Source organism: Dermacentor andersoni, chromosome 7 (genome assembly GCF_023375885.2).
Source record: "Dermacentor andersoni chromosome 7, qqDerAnde1_hic_scaffold, whole genome shotgun sequence".
Taxonomy (NCBI): domain Eukaryota; kingdom Metazoa; phylum Arthropoda; class Arachnida; order Ixodida; family Ixodidae; genus Dermacentor; species Dermacentor andersoni.
This window is the reverse complement of record NC_092820.1, coordinates 65362614-65382314: the sequence shown is the minus strand read 5'-3', so window position 1 is coordinate 65382314 and position 19701 is coordinate 65362614. Positions and strand designations below refer to the sequence as shown.

Genomic DNA, 19701 nt, shown 5'->3' with positions numbered 1-19701 from the left:
GAACAGAAGGGAAACACGGAAAAATCGACTGTGTCGTGGCGCAAATAATTATAAGCAGATGTGACAAAGGGTAGAGCGAGGTCCTAGTTAGTGTGCTCTGAAGAGACGTATTTCGCGAGCATGTCTGTGAGACTGCAATTGTGACGCTCCGTGAGTACATTTGTTTGCGGATGGTATGACGTGGATAGGTTGTGCCTCGTGGCACAGGACTGCAGGATGTCCGCGGTAACTTTTGATAGGAATGTCCGGCCACGGTCTGTAAAAAGTTGTCGCGGAACTTCATGTAATAAAATCACTTCGCGTAGAAGAAAATCGGCGACATCAATGGCGCAGCTTGCAGGAAGCGTTCGGGTGATGGCGTAGCGCGTGGCGTAATCCGTGGTCACAGCGATCCACCGGTTCCCATAGGTAGAAAGAGGAAAAGCGCCTAGTAAGTCCAAACCAACCCGAAAGAATGGTTCCGCGGTAATGTCGAGTGGTTGAAGGTACACAACAGGGAGCGTCGATTGTGTCTTGCGTCGCTGGCATTCCTCACGCGCAGCTACGTATCTTAGAACGGAGCGAGGAAGCTCTGCCCAATAGAAGCGTCGGCGGATCCGGTCGTAGGTACATGACACACTCCGCCACCGGCAGTGGGGAGGTCATGAAGTTCGCGGAGAACAGCCGAGCGAAGGTGTTTAGGGATCACAAGGAGTAATGCAGGGCCGTCGGGGTAAATGTTGTGGCGGTAGGGTACAACATCTTTAAGGGAGAATAAGCGAACGGAACTGTCGGCAAGTGACGATTCTAGGCGGTCAATAATGACACGCAAGGACGGATCACGGCACTGCTCGTCTGTGGCATGGAACAGTAGAAAAACTGAGAGAACACAGGCGCTGGTGTCAGTATTAGACGTAGATGTCGCGTCTTCGACTGGGTAGCGAGAGGCAATCTGCGTCCTGGTGTTGGCGTTCCGACTTGTAAGTCACTGTGTAAGGATATTCTTGTAGTCGGAGGGCCCAACGACCAGGCCGGCCAGTAGGGTCCTTGAGCAACGAAAGCCAACAGAGCGCATCATGGTCTGTGATTAATGAGAAGGGCTTGCCATATAAAAATGGGCGGAATTTTGAAACAGCCAGATGGGAGCAAGACATTCACGCTCGGTAATTGGTTGAACTACAATGGAGAACAAATTCCGGCAGAACCCAATAACGATGAGTGTCGACTGTAATGCGTTAGCATTCAGGCAATGTAAACGCAACAAGTATTGCCGAAGACAGGTTCATTTAAAATCTATAGGGGTCTAATCGAGATGTCCGCTGCTGTGGGTGTATGCGCATGCACTTATTTCTGGCATCGGGCCAAGTTTCTATCGCTTAGATTTTCCAAAATTGGCATTGAGATTGAAGGCATGGCGATGAATATATGAGGAGTACGCACTCACAGCGATTTAATACGAGGAAACGTGGATGGAAACACGAAGGCGCTATAACGATGGCATGATGGCAATGGGATAAGTACGAATATAAGATGATGACGGATTAGGACCATTCTGTGATGCTGACGGTGCCATGACAGCAGCATGAAGGTCGTCGTACGATGAAGTTAGAATTACAACGATGGAAGGACCACAACGGCCTCACAGCGACGGCATGACAACAAATGTATCAGGATGACGACATGAGAACGGCACATGCCGACGATTACATAAAAACGGTGCGAGGACAAGGAACAACGGCGCGGGTATGACAACGGTTACGTGACCAGGGCTGTATGACGACTACTCACGACAATGGCATGACGATAAAGGCGCAACGGCTATTCGATGATCAAGCTCGAGTGACAGCGATAGAATTACCACGACGCTATGACAACAAATGTGTGTTGATTGTGTGACGACAATCACGCAACGGGAATGGCACGACGAAAATCGGACGACGAGAGTGGGGTTACGGTGACGGAGGGCATACGACGTTATCAAGAATATGATATGAAAACCTTTGCAAAATCTCGACTGTATCACGACCATGGCGTGACCACGATGGTATGATGAAAGTCCGGTAACGCAGCTTGATTGACGATGATGCAACGACGCCGACATCATCCACCACGAGCACATACCTATTGACGCGAGCTATTCGACAACTTGGTTGACTGGGTCGTCGTGAAAGACGTGACAACTATTGCCTCACGAGAGTCGGACAGTGAAGCGGCAAATACGACAATGGAAAGACCGCGATGGCATCGCCCCGTCAATATGCCAAGAAATTCATGATGACTGTTTGGCGACGGTGGCCTAGCGACCAGTGCATGGCAAGGAGCGGATGACGGGGCTGGAATCACGATGATGTAACAATTGGGAGGGTACCACGTCCACAAGCAAATACCTACTACCCAAGCTATTACATAACTTGGTTCATTTACCACTGTGAAAGACGGATGACAACGACGACCACATCAGCAGAGTCAGATGATGAACCTGGAATGCTGGTAGACGGAATGACGGTATAATTAATAGTAGTCTATTTAAAATAATGGGTTTTGCTTGAACGCATGAACACTGACAGCGATAAAAAAGTTTAGTGCAGTGCTTGAAAACCGCGGGCGGTGTTCTAAGAGTAGCCAGGTCCGATTAACGCGGCCGCGTCATATGTGAGTGTGTCGAAGTTTCAGCTACTTCTAAAGCCTTTAAGCAGCGTGTACGGCTGCATATTGTAATCGCACAGGTCCCACTACGCTGTCCACAAAGAACCTCGCAGGCCGTACCTATAAAACTACATCAATTTCATGTTTGTAGAATGATGGGGCTTTGCACATTTATTATTTAGTAGGCCAATAACATTTAGGATAAATGTCATGTGCTGCAGCTGGTATGTTTAATTACATTATGACAGTTTTTTGCAGTGTATCATTATAAAATATTCTGAAGAGTAATTCATACAAGATAATTAGACCTGGTTTGAGCAATTGGTGTGGTTGAATTCACAAGGCATCATACCATGCCCACTCCTCATCAATATAGGAATGCGAAAACTGTCACTAGTTCTTGGGGAGGACCAAGACCATTGGCTCGCCATATATGCAGGCGACATCACCTTATGGGCACAATGCCTTTCTCAGTGAAGGTGATTGAGAAAGTGGAACACTTTTTCGAGAGGCAGGAATAAAATGTGGAACGTAAAAATTGTAATATATACGAGTGAAAATCTGCATACTCGAGGAGAACTGAACAACCACAATAGGTTTGAGAAACAAGTGCTACGTGTATGTCGCGTCAACCGATAGCCTGTGCGATATATCTTGGAACAATGGTTCACCTGTTGCGCAGAGCCACGACGTGTTCACACCTGCTTCAAGCACCCCTCGTTTGTAATAGCTTTCATCTAGGCCAAATAGTTCTTCTAGTGAAGTTAATTTTCTCTTTCCTAATGCTCGTAGTGTTGATAACAAGCGCGATGACCTTTATGATCTAATTGACACCTGTAGAACTGATGCCGTCTACTTCGGTTATCGTCGGTTATCGTCGAAAGTGCGTGATGCCGAAATATTTGAGTGTAAAAAGTTGTTCAAATTTTACCGCTTTGATCGTGGCTCTTGATCAGGAGGTGGCGTTCGGATATCTCTTTCGGATCACCTTCTTTCCTAACATTTCCCACTGAGTCATCTTTAGAAACTGCTTGCGCATACGTGCGCATTAAACACTGCGATATAATTTTTTTGCGTTTCCTGTCGGCCACTCACGCGGGGCATAACTTTTATTCTCATTTGCATGATGCTTTGAATGTTATTATCGTTAGGTTCCTTGACGCATCCATTTTTATTTTCGCAGAGTTTAATTTCTCTAACTTTGATTGGTCCGGTCCATTTCTGTTGTCAAAGAGTCCTCGACTGAAAGGGCCGCCTTCGTGAAATTACGCTGTGATTTCAACTTCATTCAAATAATTACTATTCCAACGAGAACTACTTCGTTGAAGCGCTAACCTACTTGATCTTACTTTAACAACAGTTCCAGTTCTCGTGAATTCACTTGATTTTTTTTTACCAAGACTCAGCGACTACTGTGTTATTAACTTTTCAATGAAAGCAACTGTTAAACGCCTCACCAGTGAACCAAAATCGATCAGCGATTATAAGCAGGCCGACTTTTCAGTTAATAATAGTGAGCTAGAAGCCTTCTTTGAAGGTGGCATGCCCTGCTTTTATGAGTGCACTGTCGAGTAAAAGTGATCAATCTTAACAAAAAAATTCACTGTCTAACAAGCAGAAAGACCTCTAGGGGCCATCTGTCGCAAGCGAAGGTTACCTTGGCTTGCTGTTTCCCTAAAGCGCCGCCAACATTGCAAAAAAAAAAAACACTTTTCTGCAAAATAATGCTCAGGAATGGCCACGGCGACTGGTCCACATATCAACAGATCGCCCGCAAATATAAAAATACAATTGTGGACTCCAAGCACACTTTCTTTGGAACTACTCTACCTGCTTTGTTAAAGAGAACCCCAATACGTTCTGTAGTGTTGTTCAGGGTGCATGCTAAAACATGTAGGCAATACCTGACGACAGTGGCGTTAGTGTTTCTGGTTAGCAGTGTCTTACGCATTCGACGAAGTATATACAAAAGCATTTTGAGATGAGCGTGTTAAGTGCATGCGAGAATTTTGTGATGCGGACTTTCCTACAGTGGATCCTGTAGTAATTGATCACGATGGTGTCGTTGCCCTTATTACCAATTTCATTGTTTCGTCATCATGAGGCCTCGATGGCGTAATCGCTAAACTTTTGAAAAGTACGGTAGCATACTCGTCCATTTCTTTGTGTACGAACTTTTCTCTCAAACAATAAATTCTGGTGTGTTGCCTCGTGATTGGTAGGTGGGCAAAGTGGTGAATTTCTTTAAATGAGGTGATACCCATTCTGCGCTATATTATAGGCCAAGCTAATTGACCGGTGTCCTTTGTAAGATCTTTTACCACGTCATTTATTCTTACCAGGTTAACTTTCTAGAACATAATTCGTTTTTTCGATGTCGTCAGCATGGTTGGAGGAGCACATTCTCCAGTGAAACGCAATTAATTTATTTCTCTAATGAACTCTTAGAAGCTCTACACTTGGGATTTTATGTTGATTGTGCATTCTTAAATTTCTTTAAACCTTTTGACCTTGTCGGCCATGGACAACTTTATTTCAAGCTCAGTGAACTAAATCTTGACCCTAACATTCTTGCTTGGAAAAAAAAACTGTGTTAAACCGACAGCAATTTGTAAGTTCCAATGGCTACGATTCTTCTCTGTGTTCTGTCCTTTTCATCAATGAACTAAGGTTCTGTCCTTGGGTTCCTTCTTTTCTTTATTTACATAAACGATTTTTCTGATTGTAATAACTCTTATATCAGGGATTTTGTAGATGCCTCTGTTGTATATCGCGTGATTTCGCCTACTACTGACACATCACCACTACAGACTGGCCATAAGACTATTTCTGATTGGTGTAGCACATGGAAAATGAAACTCAAAGCGACGGACTGACAACCGATGAAAATTTCTGCTAAATTGTGAAGTAATTTTTCTAAGTGTAACATGAATGGTTTCCCTCTCAAAGAAGTTACTACAAACAGATACGTATGGGTATACATGAATTCCAACCTGTCTTCGCAGCCACACATTAATTGTGTCAATGTAAATTATGTCACCAATGCTAACCACACGCTTGGGTACCTGAGCCGTAATTTTTCAATGGCCCTTTCTTCCCTTAAACTCCTTCTTTATAAAATTTTGCTTCTTTCCAAACTAGCATATGCCTCAGCTCTATGCAATCCATTTACTGAAAGTCTTATTAGTCACGTTGAAGCTGTACAGAATCGAAGTGCACGCTTCATTTTTTCCAATTGTTTCATCTATCAAAACCGCGTTACGGCTTCCGTCTATCTGCTTACGCAGGGAAATAGCACGTCGCTCCTTTTAATAAGACTTAGTGCCATTACCATCGTCTCAAGCAAGAACTCATTTCCCGTCTTTCATTCATATTATCTCGTATCGACCAATGTCATAAAGTACTTGTTCCTCGTTGTCACACTAACCAAAACTTTCATTCTTGCATTCCTCAAGTTTGTAATGATTGAAACCACTAGCCTACCTTCATTGTATCTATTACGGATGCCAGTGACATTAAAAATGCGCTTTAACATGTTGCCTCACATTTGCTTTGTGTGTTTTTATATTTATTGTTACCACTCCATTCTCTAACGCCCTATGCACCCTGAAGGTATTTAAATAAATAAATAAATAAATAAATAAATCGGATATAACCTTACAATTGTGCGGCCAGCCGATTAGAGAGGTGTCCTGTATTCACATACTAGGCGTGCGGATACAAGACAACGGCGGGGTATCGCACACGCTAGACACATTGCAAGAAATCACAACGACTGTTGCCCGAATGATCTAGTGTCAAAAGCAACGAAGAGGCTTCAAAGGAGCACAGAAGATCAGACTCATGCAATCATTTGTCCTAAGGAGGCCGATATACAGCTCATACTTTCAAAAACTGGATATGGTTGAAAGGACCAAAGCGTGCCCCATCATCAGCGAGTATAAGGCTGCCGTGGGGCTACCAAAACACAAGAGCACCGAAAGATTGGAGGCTTTTGGTATTTCCGACACATATCAAGAACACGTGACGGCAGTGGAACACGAGGAGGCAGCGTCCATAGCGCTGGCCATTTGAGATGCAGAGGCCAAATGAGAATATGCATTGGTCGTGATGGACTCCTAGACAGCATGCCGTTGGCTTGTGACATGTACTATTCCACACAAAAATTCACAGTATGCTGGGCCTCACCCTAGAACGGCACCAGGCGATGATGTTGTGCCCGTCGCAATCTGAACACGAGCGAAACGAGACGCAGGTCGTTACGCCTTGAGGAATAAGCATCCGAACACTGGTGGGCATTCCGAGAAACCCCGAGCCAACCACACGATATCATCGAAATCTAAAATAAATAGGGACACAAATGCAGGCGCCCACAACCGGACCTTAGGGGGTAACAGACCAGGACCTGTCGCCGCATATAGACAAACACTGTTGACACCTCCGAGTTTTTAGTAAGATACACCCTGAATTCTATGGGCATACCTGTCCTTGGTGCAGGGAGCAACCGACTCTTGCCCACGTCCTGAGGACATGTAAATTACAGCCTCCGAATTCCAATTCTCCTCGCGTGGTGCAAATGCCGTAAAACAGGTAGTGGGAGCTTGGGCTTGCTAGTGAACACCTGCAGAGCCCGAGAGCTGTCCTCGATCAAGCGCAGCAAACCACAGAGACTAGTGGAGGCCTGGACTCAGAGTTCACCCACCGCTGAATATGTTTAGGAAAAACAAAGTTCCCACTACCATTAAAATTTCATTTAACCTTCTTATACCGCATGCATAAAGATAGTGATATATATATATATATATATATATATATATATATATATATATATATATATATATATATATATATATGTAAAGTTGCAGAAGCCACATGCAAAGCTGTATTGACAATATTTACAAGAGAGATAACAATGCCTAAACAAGATGGTTGTCGAGACTTATTCCACGCCTACACGCCAAATCGTCTTATGCTTGGCGCCACTCTTGGGTGCACCATAACATAATCCCCGCGTGTAAAGTCGCTGTCTCGGCGCTAACTTAAAGGGAGCAGAACTAGCGGCAAAGTCAGGCTTCAACCATGACACATGCTGACAGGCAAGTCCAGCGGAGCGACATCGTAGTTCACATCGATCGTGTAGGACCCTGTGAAGCGCAGCAGCAGATTTTCAGACAAGCCGACAGGGTGTTCTTCGTAACGGTCCATAAATATATATATATATATATATATATATATATATATATATATATATATAGGTATATATATATATATGCAGAGCTCATGGTATTGACGCCAGCAAATATTCACCTCGCGTGTCGGCATAATTGAAATCGCAATAAAGATCACTGCAGAAACTTCCTACTAGTTGTGCCTACTACTAGTACTGTGACGTAGTGCATACGCGTTCTTTCCAGTCACTCATATAAATAGGCATCAGAACAAATCTCAGTAGGCATATATATTTTTAAGGCATTCTCATATACAACCTTATGTTAAGAGCGACTTAACCTGTTTCTCCTGTGGCTTGAACACGGCATAAATTGATCAGGTAAATCACCCACACATTGCGCAAAATAAAGCAAAATGTTCAAATGAGGCATTTAATAATGGTGAAACAAGAAATAAAATAGGTTTCACACTTTCTGTCGATCCATGTATAGGGCAGGGTATATAAGTGTTAGGTAGCGTAAAGTTCAGTGATGATAGGTTAGTGAGGGCTAGGATTCCCCTCAATATGAAGAGAGAAGGAATGAAATTGGCGAAGAAACAAGCCGGACTAGACGCAGTAAGGTCGAACGCGGACCGATTCAGGCTGGGACATGCAATTAAATATGCAGGCAGAGAGATAAAATGACATAGAGGTAATAAATGAAAAAGCAACAAGGCTGGCTTCAGAAGCAGCAATTGAAGTGAGAGGTAAGCTGATTCAACTAACGAAAAACCTAATAAAGAAACGACAAACATGAAAGTGTCCATATCAATAGATCAGATAGAATTCGCGGAACTGTCAAAAGTGATCAAGAAGGAGAAATTAAGTGATACTCGAAAGTATAATGTGGGAAAGACAGGAAGCACTGTAAAATGCAGGCACCACAAAATCAATGGGAAGAAAACTTGCCTTTGGACAAGGCAAGTGTGTGCGCGGAAAGATAAGCAGGGTAATATCATCAGCAATTTTGAAGATATAGTAACAACATCGGAAGGATTCTATGCTGACCTGTACACCACACAGCGCAGCCATGATTCCACCATTCGACGTAATAATGAATATGTTACAGAGACTATTTCAATAACTAGTGATAAAGTTATAAGGGCCGTGCGAGACATGAAACGGGGAAAAGCGGCCGGAGATGATGGCATAACAGTGGATTTAATCAAAGATGGAGGAGACATCATGCTTGAAAAGCTTCCGGCCCCTTTATACGGAATATTTCACGACACAAGGGTTCCAGAGAACAGGAAGACTACCACGATTATACTAATCGGCAAAAAGTAAGACTTTAAAGAATTAAAAATTATAAGCCCATGAGCTTGATCCCAGTATTATATAAAATAATTACCAAAATAGTCTCGATAGAATAAGGGCAACACTTCAGTTAAACAAGAGAGCCGGCTGTTTTCAGGAATGGACACTCTACAGTGGATCACATGCATGTCATCAACCAGAAAATCGACAAATCTGCAAACTACAATCAACCTCTTCATATGGATTTCATAGATTACGAAAATGCATTTGATCCAATAGAGATACCTGCAATAATGGAGGTACTACGTAATCAAGGAGCACAGGATGCTTTTGTGAATATCTGGGAAAATATCTACTAAGATACTTTAACTACGTTTATTCTCTACAAGCAGAACGAAATGTGTATAGAAAAAAGTCATGCAAGGAGACGCAATGTGTCCAGTGCCATTCACTGCATGCTTGGAACACGTATTCAAGCTATTAAACTGGAAGGCTTAGGAGTGAGGATAAATGGTGAATATAGCAGCAATATTCCGTTTGCTGTTCGCATTGTCATGTTCAGCAACAAAAGTAACGTGTTACAACAAATGATTGAGGACCTTGACAGAGAAAATGTAGGAGCGGGCTTGAATATTATTGTGCAGAAGACAAAGATAATGATCAATAGCCTGGCAAGGGCCCAAGGGTTCAGGATCGCCAGTCAGCTTTTAGAGTGTGTGAAGCGGTAGGTTTACTTTGGCAAATTACTCACACGAGAGTCTGATCATGAGAAAGAACATTACAGAAGCATAAAACGCGGTTGGGGTGCATACAGCAGACGTTGTCAGATCCTGACTGGAAGTTAACTACTGTCAATGAAAAAATAGGTGTTCAATCAATGCATTCTACCGGTGCTAGCATATGGGGCAGAAACTTGGAGTTTGATAAAGAAACTCGAAAGCAATCTAAGGACCGCGGAAACAGCAACGGAACAAAGAAAGTTAAGCGCAACGTTAAGAGACAGGAAGAGATCGGTGGAGGATCAGACTGAACGGGGACAGCTGATGTTCTAGTAATGTGGAAAATTGGGCTAGTTGGTCATTAATCATCATACCTTGCTCGTGAAGCAGAGCCCTGACACCGATACAGTGAAGACACACAGCAAAAGACGACACTCGCTGCACTCGCAACTATATATAGTTGCGAGTGCAGCGAGTGTCGTCTTTTCTTCTGTGTCTTCACTGTGTCTAGTCAGTTCGCTGCTTTACCAGCAAGGTATGATGAGCCGATATTCTAGTTTACATCAAGACAAAAAATGGAGCGGCAGTCCATATAATGCACAGGTTAGATGACTGCTAAACAATTAGGGTTACAGAATGGGTGTCAAAGAACGGAAGCGCAGTTGATGACGGCAGAAGAATAGGTGTTGTGGTAAATTTAGGAAATTCGCAGGCGCCAGAAGCAATCGTTTGGCGCAGGCCTTCCTCCTACAGCGGACGAAAACTATGCTGATGATGATCATGATTGACGCATGCGCAGCCCAGTGTCTGGGCAGAATAGTGATATGCTGCTTTCTCTTTTTGTGGTGACGACCAATGGAATGCAGCTCAATCAGGTGCCCGAAATGGACACAGAACAGGACACGAAAAACGACGATTTCAGAGCAATCTTGTATACTTATCGTAATGTAAGAATCGTTCCGCATGGTACGAAGACGGCACGCGTGATCGAGCGCTTTTTACTTACGCTTTGTTTTCATATCAGAAACGCTGTTCTGGGTAAAAGCTAACTTCCGCTGGCTTGCACTTCGGTAGCTTCAACGAGCAGACTCATAATAACGATGCCCAATGGTCTTAAGAACTTCTGTTAAGCTTTTATACCAGGTCGGCTGCGCGGGGAGGCAAGACGCAAACTATCGCGTAGTTCTCGAAAACAAAGCCAACATGAACCCAAGCGAGCTTTCCGGGCAAGAACTCTTGTATCCTTTAAAAGGACACTATGGTAACTCATCGTTTCCAAGCAACGCAAATACGTTGCGTGCAGAGCAAATGCACGTCACACAAACACAAACATTTTGTGTTTCCGGAAACGTCGATAGCACGGCTTTTGCATGAGCAGCTTCCTCGTTTGCTTCTTGTTGGTGCAGCCAATGACGGCAGATTGCTGCTAGGAGAAATAACTTTTCTACAGCCCGCTCAGCAGACGCGGTAAGAACATGCCTAAGAGATACATGTCAACAGATGCAACAAAAACACGTGTAAAACATAAAAATGTATGCGAACTCACAACGCAATACTGCCATTTATCCATTCCACCGAAGCCATCCTGCATTACTCATCGCAAAGCAGCACTTGGGGTCGAGGTTTGTGGCGCGGCTGACACTTGCGCTACGAGGATGGATAACATCTGGTCTGTACCTATCGTCTGCACAGTTGCGTCCATTTAAAACCGACAAACGGACGGACAGAAAGATTTCCCACGGATGTAGTCCTAGAATACTTACGCATTGAAATTCGCTATTTTGCCCGAACGGCGAAGCATCAAAAGCGATAGCAACATTTATCTGTGCTGAAACTCATTCGACCATGTCTAACGACACCCGGAAGTCACGGGTTAGTGGAATGCATCACACGAGGCGACTACTGCTTAAAAAAAAAAAGCACCACCGCGGCCGCTACCGCGCGTCTCGCGAGGCTGACGTGATCAGGAGCGGCACCGGTGGTGTTACATGCGTCGAAGTTCAATCGTGCTCGACTTGAGACGGAAACAAAGCCACCAGCGCACCATACTTCAAGTTTACATTCGGTAATCACTAAAAGGACACTTCGGTGTGCCCACAGATCCTCTGTAAGAACACGTGTTGTTGTGTGCGCAATGCTCACGCCATGAGAAAACGTCTTAACGCAGCCTTTTTTGCACTGCAGTATTGATTAGGCGGAGCATAGCCGCACATCCATCTGACAGAGTCACTTTTGCAGCCAAACATTGCGCGCATATTGCAGTATTTTGCATGACAATAAACAGGAAGCGTGTAGAACAAAAGTAAGGGCACTAGCTAGAAGCGAGAAGCTATATGACTTAAAAGCTCAAGAAAGTTTTGAGGAAACATAGAATGCGGCTACCTCACAATCGGCTCATATGAAATGTCCGTAATGGGCCTGATTCCTGCAGTGCACAAAACTCTGTCGATTATAATGCTGTCAGGTTGCAGTAACCTTGCGAAATACAAAAATGCAATAACGTGTTTAGAATACTGAAATATATATATTTGATGAATTTGTGGAGCTCGAACACATGACTCGCAAATAAATTAGCCTGGTATCCCTGAGAACCATCGTATTGTGATAGTATGCTCAACATGAGACACTACTGCGCCTGAACCTTCTGATTCACAAAATTATACCGGCCGCGATGCTTTTATCTTACACTAAATTTTTTGGTGGCCCCTATATAATAACGAGTTTAAAGCACTTAGGTTCGTGGAAGTGTGTTATTCCATTGAGCAAAAGCATGTAGGTATCAGATTAAAATTAATCTGCATTCATATGACGTTCAACGTACAGCCATAGTATCATAATAATGATATCCTCAATGAAACTTACGCTCTAATGCGTCAGGTTATATTTAATGCTACCTTGGTAAAACAATTCTAATATTTCATGTAATTTTAAAAATTTTGGCAAGTTTATTTACTTTCTTTTCTGTGTATTCAGAAGGAAATCTTTCAACTTAGCGGCAAGCAACTTGCTTAGCGATAGACAACAATTTGGAGACAATTAACCGACTTCCTAGCTTAGAGAATTGTTTCTAGAGCTATATTGTCCTTTGTTACTGACAAACTAGAAGTACACGGTTGAAACACGCCCTACATCACGTAGGCTCAGTGGCGATGCTGAAGTAGCCGCACCCTGTTCTCGCACACGCTACGCTCTACGTTTAATTGCTCCGAAAACAAACAGGCTTCACAATGTGCTCAAAAAATGCAAGTTTGTAACTGTAATTTGTAATAGATTTCACCACCATGTGTACAATGAAACAGAAAATTAATATTACTGATATACTGCAGAAAAACTACATGTCGAAGTGGCTAAGCTAGTTCGCGAGAATTTGAATGCGCCACTTCTGTTTATTGCGGCATTTACCGAGATGAATACCGCAGGGAGGCTTCAAAGAGACGAAGAATTGGCAACACAGTTTTCGACTTGCATGAATGTCAAGTTTATGCAATCTCCGTGATAATACGAGCAAATCAACGCCACCGATTCCTTCTCTTACGAGGGCCAACGAGTACATACAATTTGCACTTGTCACCTGGACTCAGTGCATCGCATTCTAAGGATATTAGGTTAGCTCTCCTGAAATGTGCTAAATTTGTAACCTTATGACTGAAAGTGAACTCAAGATTTCCCTAGCTGATTTAGCCTACAGGACAATCAATATCGTCTGTACCCTACTTAATGTTTATTCCTAACGTGTACGGACAATAGAGAAACGTAAAACGGTTCGGTATGTGCGTTACGTCATGATAGCTTCTTTTATACTGTTCCCCCATAGTGTAACGTCGCTCGCCAGTTTCAGTAGCTATTAAAGTACCGTTGACGCTAAATTTAGTGAAGGTTAAGTCATTTTACATTTATGTTTGGCCAGACGCTAGAAAAAGATACTGGCAATACTTCATCTAACAGCCATCGTCATCTTCGTGAGCGCCTTTAATATGTAGAGCGCTCCGGCACATGTGCTTCACGCTTCGTACTACCAGCTGCGAGGTTAGAATAAACGATTACAGTAAAAAAAGGCTGCGTGCTCCTGCCATCGGTCCGAACGACTCGCAGGTCTTTAGCTCGCCGACTGACACAGTGTTGTGGACTTAACCTCGATCCATATGCGGCTGAAAGATTGCCGATTTTTATGAAAACAATTTCAAACCACAATATAATAACAGTTTTAAATTGATATTATTGTGGTTCACTCGAATTTTCGGAAACTAGAGGGCGAAATCTTGGTAGGAAGAGGACGCGGAATTTAGGATGCTTACATTCCTGAGGTCTTGCGTAGTAGCAGCTTTAACTTGGGTAGCCAGAGTGGTAATTAAGATGAGCTGTACGAAACGCATTCCGCTCAATAAATATTGGCGTACTTGCGTTAAAAGTACTCCTTCCTCAAGTATAACGTGCTGCACTATAGGAACCAGGGCTGAAATGTTGTTGCTAAAGGGTCAGCACTTGCCTCGAAACGCAAATTGTAAATTGTGTCTCATCGCATATTCCCTAACAATGGCGAAAAGCAACGCGTCTCTATTGCAGATAAAAAAAAATATTCTTTAGCGACGTGTCCAGGTGTCTTGCTTTTCTTTTCACTTAAAATATTTCGCACTAGCTGCATTGTGAAAGGATTGGATATCTCATGCTTTCAAGTGTTTTTAAAAATAGGTAGTGCGCGATCAAGTTCATAAAAACATGTGTATTTATCTTCTGAGCAGCCAGCGCCGCCTCGCGCAGGCTCGTGTGGTTTGTCGTGCCAATGTTCGTTTTGTTACACAAGGAGCTCTTTTTCGCGAATGTTCGGACGCTTCACCAAATGGTTTTTTTGAACAAAATATTATATGTTCCCGCAATATGCAATAAAAATAAGCCTGAAAACGAGAACTACAGTGTTCGTCTTTGCCAGAAATCAATAAAAAACGGAAATGCACTACAAGGTCACGGGCCTGCCCGGCCCAGGGCATACCCGAGCTGGGCCTAACAAAGCAACATATGGCGGGCACGGTAGGGGCCCGGTCCTGATTGACTCGGGCCTGGGCTAGAAGCTTCTAGAATTTGAGGGCACGGACTGGGCCCGGGCCAGTTCATCTAACTCACGCCTTCGAGTAAACGCTGCCGCTCTGCATAGACACGACAGATTGTTTGGGAAGCACACCTGAAAAGTTCCAAAACTGGCGCCGAATTACCTTTGCAAAAGAAGAAATAAAAAACGTATTGAATTTCTTTTCCTGCCTAATTCATTTCGTAAAAGTACTTCTTTCTTCTACAAAACTACGTAAGCACACATTTCACGATTACGGTCAAGTGGAATGCGTTTATCGTTAGATAAACAGAACAACACAACGTAGTGCTACCGTCGAAACAATTTATACATTAGGCGTCCACTGCAGGCCAAACGTTTGCTTTACGCTTGACAAAAAACAGTCGGTAACGTCTGAACCTTGCGCGTGGCCTCGGCAAAAGCTCGCACGAGGCTGCATGCGAAAGCTGCGACATGACTCAGGCAGCAGGCGGGCTCCGCTCTCTCTCTCTCGCTAGATAACGGACACAGCGCGCCATCTAGTGGCTCTGCCAAGAACTCTGCGCGTGTCCTCCGAGACGACGAGCGTGGCTCGCCGGTGCCTGCGAATGCTGAGAATTCTCCTGTCGCTTGCGGCACACCCAGTGGAACATACTGGCGAGAAGTGTGTGGAAGACGGGTACATCATGGCGCATCTCGCTAAAGCGTTTCGGTGAAAGAATTTTATTGAAGAGAAGCGCCTACCTGGTGCATTTGCGGCTTAGTGTGAAAAAGCGGGGAGTTCCTGTGGTTCATGAACCCGTGTGAAATGCGTTCGGTTCTGCCCAGCAGGAACCCATGTCAAAGGTTTTGTAACGATCATTCGGCTGGTCGGAATGTGACGTGGCTCCTCTGCCGCTACACTACTGGTACTGCAGGCATGCTCCCCAATGCACACGCTACGTCATCTGCAGCGCCGTCATTGCGACAGTCCACATCGTCATTGCGAAGTTCACATTCCCGCATACTCAATGACCCAAGTTCGTGAACGGCAGATGACAACCGCGGCAGATTTGAAAATGACAACTGGCGGAGCTGCACAGCGCTGCCTCCCATTGCATTGCGCTGGGATTTCTATGGGTCTGAGCTGTGGTGTGCTTGCGCAAGGCGACATCATGTGGTAAAGAGTAGCGCATATATCGCAGTGTGGGCATTTATAGAAATACAGTGTGGTGCGTATGGTGTGGTAAAGACCCAAATGTGGATATGAGGTGGTTTGTTGATTTCGCCATATTTCGCATTCCTCTCGCACAAGAGCATTATGAAGCTTCGATAATGGTCTTAAAAGGCGATAGTGTAGTAAATATGCGTGTAGCTTAATGGTAAGGGAACTACTCAAGGTGTGCATGGATGAGCTCAGGCATAGGCGTGCGCCTGCTGATTACCGGGTAAGAAGTCATGCCCCGGAGTCCACGCGATCTGTACGTATGGCGGACGCTGGTGCCGTACAATCACAATTTGATGTGAAACATATGAAATGTTGGCGCTGTAAAAATTTCTGCATGCCTTCTGAGAGTTGGTCAGAACTATGACCCCCTCCCAGTGCGGTCTCGTCGTGATGGGTAATGATATCGGTAGTTCCTTTGTCTCGGCAGCGCTCGCCCTGGAAAGCGACAACGCATTTATTTCGGTCCCGTGATTGTTAACTACGCTGGTGACAAATGCGGTGCTTCTTGCGGTGTTGGCCACGTCTACGTACAACACGTTGTGGTGGTTTTCATACTTAATCGCGAGCGCTTGCTCTCATTCATGCAACTGTCCGATGTGGAAGTTCCGGTGCATGAGACGTGCATATCTTCCTGTTCTCGTGTTGGGATTTTGCCAAAGCAATTGTCTTCCGGTTTGAATACCCAAGACATTTCAAGACGCCGTCAAGACGTCATGTTCTCGTGATGCCTGTGGCAGAAAGGATGCTCATCCGCCGCCAAAATCTGTGAGTGGTGGCGCTGGCTCACACCCCCAGGATTCTACTAGGCAATTTATACACCCAAGAAAGTGGATGGAGAAACGGCGCCACGGTAGCTCAATTGGCAGAGCATTGCACGTGAAATGCGAAGGTTGTGGGATCGTTCCCCTCCTGCGGCAATTGTTTTTCCATCCACTTCCATTTCCAGAAATTTATCGTCTCTTTATTTGATTTATTAGGCACAAGTTTTTTCCCCTATGTCGTCCTCGGTGTTGGTGTTTGTTCGCTTCTTATGATATGACTAATAAAAATTGGGTCCCTCGCTTAACCCCCTTTCCTATCATTTGCCCCCCTCTTGTGCCCTGTAGCTTTTCCTTCCGGTTTGCCACGTAGGCTTCTATATTTTCCGTGCGTTGTTGTACAGCCCTGCCTCCTCGAGGCGAAAAGTAGCCGTTCCAAGAAGGAGTCCGAGTGCTTGGTTATAGGCCTTCGCGCATCAGCCGGTCGGGTACATCCACTTACCCACTACCCGATGCGGCTCACAATCAGAGCCTGCACTATGTTTATCAGGTCCTCTTCCGTGAGTCCCCTCTTCCTGCTGGTAATTCTTTGCATCATGCGCAAGATCTGCGTGACAGCTTCTGCACGGCGTATACTCCGTCCCCGTTTATTTTTTGTAAGTGTAAAGCGAAGATACGAAGTCTGTCCTCTTGGGGATTTCTCTAGGACCTACACAAAGGTGGATAGTTGGTGCCTGGGTTGTTGATCATCCTCGTGAGCGCTTCCTGATTATGAGGATCTCCGACATCTCAGGTGCGCATTGCTGTCTGCAAGTCTCCGCGTATCTTCCTACCACGTCCACTGCCTCCTGCATTGGCTCTTCTTGTTCGCCTATGAACTCTCCGGTCATACTGTATTGTGACATATTCTGCTTGAAAGGCATGTCTGATCCCCGGTATTTTCTCGAGTTGGGCTGGGAGCATCATCATGGCCACGTTGAATACTCTCGGAATACCTCTCCTTGGGGCGTTTCTCTATTAGGTATGTCTACTATCTCTGATCTTATATTCCCCAGACTTATTATGATTGTACAATCTGGGAGGGAGAACACTAACGTAGTTGCATGTTTTGTCGGCTGCTAATGGCTTCACCGAGATTTGCTAGTATGGGTTCGTGTCCCACGTTGTCAAAGGCCGCCTTTAGGTCTAGAGCAAGAATTACTTTCGGGCAGCACAGCATTGGTGCATTCAGCACTTCATCTTTGCGGTGTGGAAGCAAGGCTTGCATTGACAAGTTGGGACAAAAACCATACATCGTATTCCGCATCAATTGATGTTCTTCTATATGCGTCTGTAGCCTGTCTAAGAACAAGCATTCCATCAGTTTAAAGAGGCAAGACGTGAGTAGAATGGTTCTTAGGTTTTCCAGGCAGGGCATTTTTTCCCGGCTTTGGTATCAGTGCAATCTGCATACCGTAATAAATAATTATGAAAATAAAAAATCAATAAATAATAACAATAACTATTAAAATCATAATCAAATTATCGAAACGACCAGAACGGCATCACGACCAGGAGTTCATATCTAGTGGCCCAAGCACGTAGGCAATTTGCTCCACTAGGTCGGCGTAAGATAACAGATAGATAGATAGATAGACAGACAGACAGACAGACAGACAGACAGACAGACAGACAGACAGACAGACAGACAGACAGACAGACAGACAGACAGACAGACAGACAGACAGACAGACAGACAGACAGACAGACAGACAGACAGACAGACAGACAGACAGATAGATAGATAGATAGATAGATAGATAGATAGATAGATAGATAGATAGATAGATAGATAGATAGATAGATAGATAGATAGATAGATAGATAGACAGATAGATAGATAGATAGATAGATAGATAGATAGATAGATAGATAGATAGATAGATAGATAGATAGATAGATAGATAGATAGATAGATAGATAGATAGATAGATAGATAGATCCGGAAATGTCCATAATGTACTCAAAGAATACCAACGCCTAAGGATTTCGGTAGAACCGATCTCACGATGACTGGCAATGGTAATGCCTTTAGCATTGAATCGATAGAGAGCTTTAGCTTTTCCGCTGTTCACGAAAACGAAAGCAGACTGGACGCTTCACCACATGAGCGAAGGCGCAAGCCTGAGCGGTCAGTAAGGTGCAGCCACCTCGTCGCGTGGAGCCTTATCAGACAAACAAAGAGCTAATATTCAACTAACAAAATCTACTTCGCTGCTCGTGTAAATGTTTGGCTGATGTTTATTTTTGTTATAAAGCGGAACATACAAAGTGTATTAAATGTCTAGCACGCTAACGCGTTGGCGCAACAGGTGTTCAACGGAAGGCAGAACATATCCATCGCCTCTGTGGCGTGGCCTGTTAATGTGTCCGGTTGTGGTCTTTGAGGAATCCTTGCAACATTGGCTCGATTCCACGCAACATCGGAGATATTGATGGCATATTTGTTGTCATTTAAGAGAGGAACCTTACCAGTGGAAAGTAGCTTTTTAAGCAAGTTGATATCAAAGAGGTTCTTTGTGGACCAGCACAGGCCGAGCGGCACATATTCAATCCCCCAAGTCTGCGTCAGAAATTTCCTTCGAGCAGCATTCCTAACCCAGTCCATCTGCTGTGAATCATGTCGGCGTGAAAGAGGTTCGTTGGAAAGCCGCACTTAAGCACATATTGCCACAAACGTTAATCCAAGTTGGTGGATGCTGTGTCCCTATAACGTAAAAATATTCCAATCTATTTTTATTCCAATTTCCAGAGATGCAATTTACGTGACCACCGACTGAAGCATCGGGCGGTGACCTACAGCGTTGTATGAACAGCCCGAACAAACAATTTTGTCATTTTATAGG

General features: G+C 44.3%; 1 long non-coding RNA gene across 2 annotated transcripts in view; it reads right to left on the bottom strand.

Moving 5' to 3' along the window:
* The window catches only part of LOC129385763 (uncharacterized), a 207160-nt gene extending 192851 nt beyond the window's left edge, over positions 1-14309 (bottom strand). For both annotated transcript variants that reach the window (XR_008613316.2, XR_011895685.1), the window contains exon 1: positions 14106-14309. This is a non-coding gene — a long non-coding RNA (uncharacterized lncRNA). The remainder of the gene's footprint in view (positions 1-14105) is intronic.
* Positions 14310-19701: the final 5392 nt, after the last annotated feature.